This window comes from Schistocerca gregaria, unplaced genomic scaffold (assembly GCF_023897955.1).
Source record: "Schistocerca gregaria isolate iqSchGreg1 unplaced genomic scaffold, iqSchGreg1.2 ptg000874l, whole genome shotgun sequence".
Classification (NCBI taxonomy): domain Eukaryota; kingdom Metazoa; phylum Arthropoda; class Insecta; order Orthoptera; family Acrididae; genus Schistocerca; species Schistocerca gregaria.
In genome coordinates this window covers 162501-170000 of record NW_026062235.1, presented here as the reverse complement: position 1 = coordinate 170000, position 7500 = coordinate 162501, and the positions used below count along the sequence as shown (strand labels likewise).

Genomic DNA, 7500 nt, shown 5'->3' with positions numbered 1-7500 from the left:
ACCCCTATATCTTGCGCCTCATGAAGAGTTATATCAAGTATGCCAAATTCCCGCTGTCCCTATACATGCAGTAAGTTCGTCGTGGGCGCTGGCCGGCAGGCCGCGAGACGTGACGCCCGGCGGCAAAGAGTGCTCCTCTGAGGATATAGATGTTCCGTTCCGCCGCACAATGGTGACGGTGACCGCTGCCTGCGGTGGCAACGCTGGGCACAGTCGATACTCGCCGTGTGGTGGAAGGTAAACATTATGCGGTACATCAGTACTTTCCTAATAGTTCGGTCGTCTCACGGCACTGCTTAGTAAATGATGCAAGGCCAAATATAGATGATTTATGCGAATGTCCCTATACGTGCTGTAAGACTGGGCACACAACGTGAATCGCACGTCAGCCAGACACTCGAACATGCACCACTCTCGGCCTGCAACGGAGACACACAATACGTAAACATCTGGAATGCGACAATGTCGAGTGCATCCTCTCTGCCACATTGCACCGTCGACACTATGATAACCAGAGCAGTAGGTCCACCTATAAAAGCACAATACCCCACTCCTCCGACAACTACCATTGCTCAGATAAATCAACACCACCAACACACATCCTACACAGAGGGGCACCAAATATCATCCCCCGCCCTCGTGTTATACCACATGAAAAATTGCAGAAGTGAGAGACACACATCCGCCAGCCTCTTGCTACAAGCATCGAACCGACGTGACGTATCTGACGGTGACTCAGGCATCCGTGTACTGCCACCACTATCCACCCCCCCCCCCCCCCCTCTCTCTCTGCCCCCTTCCCACACAATACCAAATTTAACCAACTTTATCGCTTAACCTAACTGTGGCTGTACCAGTTTATCGCTTAACCTAACTGTGGCTGTACCAGTTTATCGCTTAACCTAACTGTGGCTGTACCAGTTTATCGCTTAACCTAACTGTGGCTGTACCAGTTTATCGCTTAACCTAACTGTGGCTGTACCAGTTTATCGCTTAACCTAACTGTGGCTGTACCAGTTTATCGCTTAACCTAACTGTGGCTGTACCAGTTTATCGCTTAACCTAACTGTGGCTGTACCAGTTTATCGCTTAACCTAACTGTGGCTGTACCAGTTTATCGCTTAACCTAACTGTGGCTGTACCAGTTTATCGCTTAACCTAACTGTGGCTGTACCAGTTTATCGCTTAACCTAACTGTGGCTGTACCAGATTATCGCTTAACCTAACTGTGGCTGTACCAGATTATCGCTTAACCTAACTGTGGCTGTACCAGATTATCGCTTAACCTAACTGTGGCTGTACCAGATTATCGCTTAACCTAACTGTGGCTGTACCAGATTATCGCTTAACCTAACTGTGGCTGTACCAGATTATCGCTTAACCTAACTCAATTTGTCCCTTAACCTAACTCAATTTGTCCCTTAACCTAACTCAAGTTGTCCCTTAACCTAACTCAATTTGTCCCTTAACCTAACTCAATTTGTCCCTTAACCTAACTCAATTTGTCCCTTAACCTAACTCAAGTTGTCCCTTAACCTAACTCAAGTTGTCCCTTAACCTAACTCAAGTTGTCCCTTAACCTAACTCAAGTTGTCCCTTAACCTAACTCAATTTGTCCCTTAACCTAACTCAATTTGTCCCTTAACCTAACTCAATTTGTCCCTTAACCTAACTCAATTTGTCCCTTAACCTAACTCAAGTTGTCCCTTAACCTAACTCAAGTTGTCCCTTAACCTAACTCAAGTTGTCCCTTAACCTAACTCAAGTTGTCCCTTAACCTAACTCAAGTTGTCCCTTAACCTAACTCAAGTTGTCCCTTAACCTAACTCAAGTTGTCCCTTAACCTAACTCAATTTGTCCCTTAACCTAACTCAAGTTGTCCCTTAACCTAACTCAATTTGTCCCTTAACCTAACTCAATTTGTCCCTTAACCTAACTCAATTTGTCCCTTAACCTAACTCAATTTGTCCCTTAACCTAACTCAATTTGTCCCTTAACCTAACTCAATTTGTCCCTTAACCTAACTCAAGTTGTCCCTTAACCTAACTCAAGTTGTCCCTTAACCTAACTCAAGTTGTCCCTTAACCTAACTCAAGTTGTCCCTTAACCTAACTCAAGTTGTCCCTTAACCTAACTCAAGTTGTCCCTTAACCTAACTCAATTTGTCCCTTAACCTAACTCAATTTGTCCCTTAACCTAACTCAATTTGTCCCTTAACCTAACTCAATTTGTCCCTTAACCTAACTCAATTTGTCCCTTAACCTAACTCAATTTGTCCCTTAACCTAACTCAAGTTGTCCCTTAACCTAACTCAAGTTGTCCCTTAACCTAACTCAAGTTGTCCCTTAACCTAACTCAAGTTGTCCCTTAACCTAACTCAAGTTGTCCCTTAACCTAACTCAAGTTGTCCCTTAACCTAACTCAATTTGTCCCTTAACCTAACTCAAGTTGTCCCTTAACCTAACTCAAGTTGTCCCTTAACCTAACTCAAGTTGTCCCTTAACCTAACTCAATTTGTCCCTTAACCTAACTCAATTTGTCCCTTAACCTAACTCAATTTGTCCCTTAACCTAACTCAATTTGTCCCTTAACCTAACTCAAGTTGTCCCTTAACCTAACTCAAGTTGTCCCTTAACCTAACTCAAGTTGTCCCTTAACCTAACTCAAGTTGTCCCTTAACCTAACCCACGTTGTCCCTTAACCTAACCCACGTTGTCCCTTAACCTAACCCACGTTGTCCCTTAACCTAACCCACGTTGTCCCTTAACCTAACCCACGTTGTCCCTTAACCTAACCCACGTTGTCCCTTAACCTAACCCACGTTGTCCCTTAACCTAACCCACGTTGTCCCTTAACCTAACCCACGTTGTCCCTTAACCTAACCCACGTTGTCCCTTAACCTAACCCACGTTGTCCCTTAACCTAACCCACGTTGTCCCTTAACCTAACCCACGTTGTCCCTTAACCTAACCCACGTTGTCCCTTAACCTAACCCACGTTGTCCCTTAACCTAACCCACGTTGTCCCTTAACCTAACCCACGTTGTCCCTTAACCTAACCCACGTTGTCCCTTTGCCTAACATAGTTCACTGCTCGGAATCTCTGGTGTCGTTGTTATCCTCATGTAGATGTCTTGCGAGTGTTGCTTACTTTCCACATATTCCTGCTATCCACTGTCAATTGTACTGCAATAGGACTATATCGCCGACCCCCCCCTCCCCCCCCTCTGTCCCCCTCTGTCCCCCTCTTTGTGTCTCTGTCCTCTCAAGCTGGTCGGTCTGGCGTTTGAGTGTTAAATGAGCCTCGCAGCTGTTCAGTTGCATTCAGATGTCGACGCCCTCAGTGTACGTCGTGGTATGGTCTGTGTCCATTGTCCGCTGATGTCGTACGCGTAACCCACACGCTGTACCGATCATCGGTCGTTACGTACAGAGTGAAGTAGTGTGATACGTGTGACCGTACGCTGGCTGTGCCCAACGGTGTCGAATCTCAATTTCCATATGTTGTGCTTGATGCTACTTGTCTCGTCTCCCAATAACAGCTAGGTTGCACTGTGGTACGCCGTAGAGGCGTGTGGGAGGAACGTACGAACGCATTGTATGTCACCCTGGGTCGCTGGGGGTGGTGGTGCGGTGAGTCAGGTCAGGTCAGGTCAGCGTGAGCCGTCTGATGTAGTGACGCGTGTATTCCGACTTTGTCGTATTGCCTCACACAAAGTGCTACCCTGGTGGACCGCGTTCCATATCTGGGACATGCCGCAGATGCCGGTTGACAGTGGATCGCGGAAGGTACATCGCATACGTGCGCGGGCCACCTTCCACGTGTTCTCTTCTGCACATGTCGCAGTGTGTATGTGGTCTGATGTAGCGTGTCGTGACACATGACATCCTGGCATGCAAGAATTGTTGAATTCGCAAATGTAGGTGGACATCTACGTTTACTGCCCAAGATACGCAAATGAACTGGAAATCCGTTGTTGAGCGGTTGTTCACGCTGGAGGTGAATCTGTGATGGCGACGATCGGTACAGCTATTAACCGGTTGTTTCAGCGGTACCCGCCACATCCACACGCGTGACTAGGCCCATGTGGGTTATGAAGCGATACGCGGCGGTGGCTTGGTGGGACTGTTCCCGGCCGGTGAAGGGGGGCCGCCCGGCGTGTTGGCCGCGCGCTGCGTGGGCGCACGCGCAACAGGCGGCTGGTGGGGGGCGCCGAGTGGCAGGAGCGCCAGCCGACGGGCCCGGCAGGCGGCGCAGCTACGCTGCGGCGCACCCTGCACGCGGCGCCTGGCGGCCAAAGTTGGTTCAGCCGAGCCCGGTGCGAAGCGCGGTGGACATCTGCAGTGTGCTGGTCTGATTGAGGACTGTGTGCGTTGAGGATGCGCCGCCGCCTGGCACTCGGCGCCGCGACGCCGTCTGCTGCTCGGTCGCCCCAGCGGTTCTCGCAGGTGGTTTGTATCGCAGTTGTGCGGACGTGTTGGCGCGTGCGCTGTGCTGGGAGAGTTCGCTTCTGCACCCAAGTGGGGCTTTGCCCTTGTGTGGCGCTGGCGTTGGAGCTGCCGGTCACCATAGGTGGCGCGTGTTGTCTCCCGCCGGCAATGCCACGACAGCACGCTCCCGGGCCTCTGTCGGCAGCGGCAAGCTCAGTTGGGAGCAAGGGTGTTCGCACTAAAACCGTCTACTCGCCTAACTCCGGGCGATTGCGCCTCTCTCGAAACCGACCAAGTACCTAGGACGGCGCTGCGCGCCGCCGGGACCTGAGAGGGTTTCGAGGTGTATCGTGCAGGGGAGCTCGGCCTCCTCCTGTTTGCAGAATAATTGAGCGGACGCTTGCGTGTTCGCGCGGGCCCCCGGGACACACTCCCGGGCGGCCGGCTGCTCAGCTCTAGTTGACGCAGCTCCCTGGTTGATCCTGCCAGTAGTCATATGCTTGTCTCAAAGATTAAGCCATGCATGTCTCAGTACAAGCCGCATTAAGGTGAAACCGCGAATGGCTCATTAAATCAGTTATGGTTCCTTAGATCGTACCCACGTTACTTGGATAACTGTGGTAATTCTAGAGCTAATACATGCAAACAGAGTCCCGACCAGAGATGGAAGGGACGCTTTTATTAGATCAAAACCAATCGGATTGGCTTGTCTGGTCCGTTTGCCTTGGTGACTCTGAATAACTTTGGGCTGATCGCACGGTCCTCGTACCGGCGACGCATCTTTCAAATGTCTGCCTTATCAACTGTCGATGGTAGGTTCTGCGCCTACCATGGTTGTAACGGGTAACGGGGAATCAGGGTTCGATTCCGGAGAGGGAGCCTGAGAAACGGCTACCACATCCAAGGAAGGCAGCAGGCGCGCAAATTACCCACTCCCGGCACGGGGAGGTAGTGACGAAAAATAACGATACGGGACTCATCCGAGGCCCCGTAATCGGAATGAGTACACTTTAAATCCTTTAACGAGTATCTATTGGAGGGCAAGTCTGGTGCCAGCAGCCGCGGTAATTCCAGCTCCAATAGCGTATATTAAAGTTGTTGCGGTTAAAAAGCTCGTAGTTGGATTTGTGTCCCACGCTGTTGGTTCACCGCCCGTCGGTGTTTAACTGGCATGTATCGTGGGACGTCCTGCCGGTGGGGCGAGCCGAAGGGGTGCTTTCGCGTCCCGAGGCGGACCCCGTTTAAATCCTACCAGGGTGCTCTTTGTTGAGTGTCTCGGTGGGCCGGCACGTTTACTTTGAACAAATTAGAGTGCTTAAAGCAGGCAAGCCCGCCTGAATACTGTGTGCATGGAATAATGGAATAGGACCTCGGTTCTATTTTGTTGGTTTTCGGAACCCGAGGTAATGATTAATAGGGACAGGCGGGGGCATTCGTATTGCGACGTTAGAGGTGAAATTCTTGGATCGTCGCAAGACGAACAGAAGCGAAAGCATTTGCCAAGTATGTTTTCATTAATCAAGAACGAAAGTTAGAGGTTCGAAGGCGATCAGATACCGCCCTAGTTCTAACCATAAACGATGCCAGCCAGCGATCCGCCGCAGTTCCTCCGATGACTCGGCGGGCAGCCTCCGGGAAACCAAAGCTTTTGGGTTCCGGGGGAAGTATGGTTGCAAAGCTGAAACTTAAAGGAATTGACGGAAGGGCACCACCAGGAGTGGAGCCTGCGGCTTAATTTGACTCAACACGGGAAACCTCACCAGGCCCGGACACCGGAAGGATTGACAGATTGATAGCTCTTTCTTGATTCGGTGGGTGGTGGTGCATGGCCGTTCTTAGTTGGTGGAGCGATTTGTCTGGTTAATTCCGATAACGAACGAGACTCTAGCCTGCTAACTAGTCGCGTGACATCCTTCGTGCTGTCAGCGATTACTTTTCTTCTTAGAGGGACAGGCGGCTTCTAGCCGCACGAGATTGAGCAATAACAGGTCTGTGATGCCCTTAGATGTTCTGGGCCGCACGCGCGCTACACTGAAGGAATCAGCGTGTCTTCCTAGGCCGAAAGGTCGGGGTAACCCGCTGAACCTCCTTCGTGCTAGGGATTGGGGCTTGCAATTGTTCCCCATGAACGAGGAATTCCCAGTAAGCGCGAGTCATAAGCTCGCGTTGATTACGTCCCTGCCCTTTGTACACACCGCCCGTCGCTACTACCGATTGAATGATTTAGTGAGGTCTTCGGACTGGTACGCGGCATCGACTCTGTCGTTGCCGATGCTACCGGAAAGATGACCAAACTTGATCATTTAGAGGAAGTAAAAGTCGTAACAAGGTTTCCGTAGGTGAACCTGCGGAAGGATCATTACCGACTAGACTGCATGTCTTTCGATGTGCGTGTCGTGTCGCGCAACACGCTACCTGTACGGCAGTGGCCGTGCGCCGCGTGCGGAACCACGCGTGCCTCTCAAAACTAGCGGAAGTGTTGTTGTTGTGTGGTACGAGCGCTGAAGCTCTGGAGCGGCTGGCCTGCGGTACCTGGCGCCTGGCGCCGGTTTTGAATGACGTTCGCCCGAGTGCCTGTCCGCTCCGGTGTGGAGCCGTACGACGCCCATCGGCTGTGAGGCCGTTGGACACAAAAAAAAAAAGTGGAACAGGGGCCGTCAGACGCCTCAGTCCCGCAAATGCTACTGTCTTGAAAGAGACAGTGGGAGACTGAAAAGGAAAAGATCACCCAGGACGGTGGATCACTCGGCTCGTGGGTCGATGAAGAACGCAGCAAATTGCGCGTCGACATGTGAACTGCAGGACACATGAACATCGACGTTTCGAACGCACATTGCGGTCCATGGATTCCGTTCCCGGGCCACGTCTGGCTGAGGGTCGGCTACGTATACTGAAGCGCGCGGCGTTTGTCCCGCTTCGGAGACGTGGGAGTGTCGTGGTCGCCTGTGTGGCCGGCCGCGTCTCCTTAAACGTGCGATGCGCGCCCGTCGCCTGGCGGTTCGCATACCGGTACTTTCTCGGTAGCGTGCACAGCCGGCTGGCGGTGTGGCGTGCGACACCTCGTACAACG

The 7500-nt window shown here is 51.5% G+C and overlaps 3 non-coding genes across 3 annotated transcripts in view; all 3 read left to right on the top strand.

Annotated features, from left to right (window-relative positions):
- The first annotated feature begins 4899 nt into the window (after positions 1–4899).
- On the top strand, positions 4900–6792 carry LOC126323858 (small subunit ribosomal RNA). Its single transcript, XR_007559720.1, has one exon. It is a non-coding gene; the product is annotated as a small subunit ribosomal RNA (ribosomal RNA).
- Positions 6793–7155: 363 nt separating this feature from the next.
- LOC126323843 (5.8S ribosomal RNA) lies at positions 7156–7310 on the top strand. Its single transcript, XR_007559705.1, has one exon. It is a non-coding gene; the product is annotated as a 5.8S ribosomal RNA (ribosomal RNA).
- A 188-nt stretch (positions 7311–7498) lies between these two features.
- The window catches only part of LOC126323884 (large subunit ribosomal RNA), a 4222-nt gene continuing 4220 nt past the window's right edge, over positions 7499–7500 (top strand). The window contains exon 1 of the ribosomal RNA XR_007559745.1: positions 7499–7500. This exon is cut by the window's right edge and continues 4220 nt beyond it. This is a non-coding gene — a ribosomal RNA (large subunit ribosomal RNA).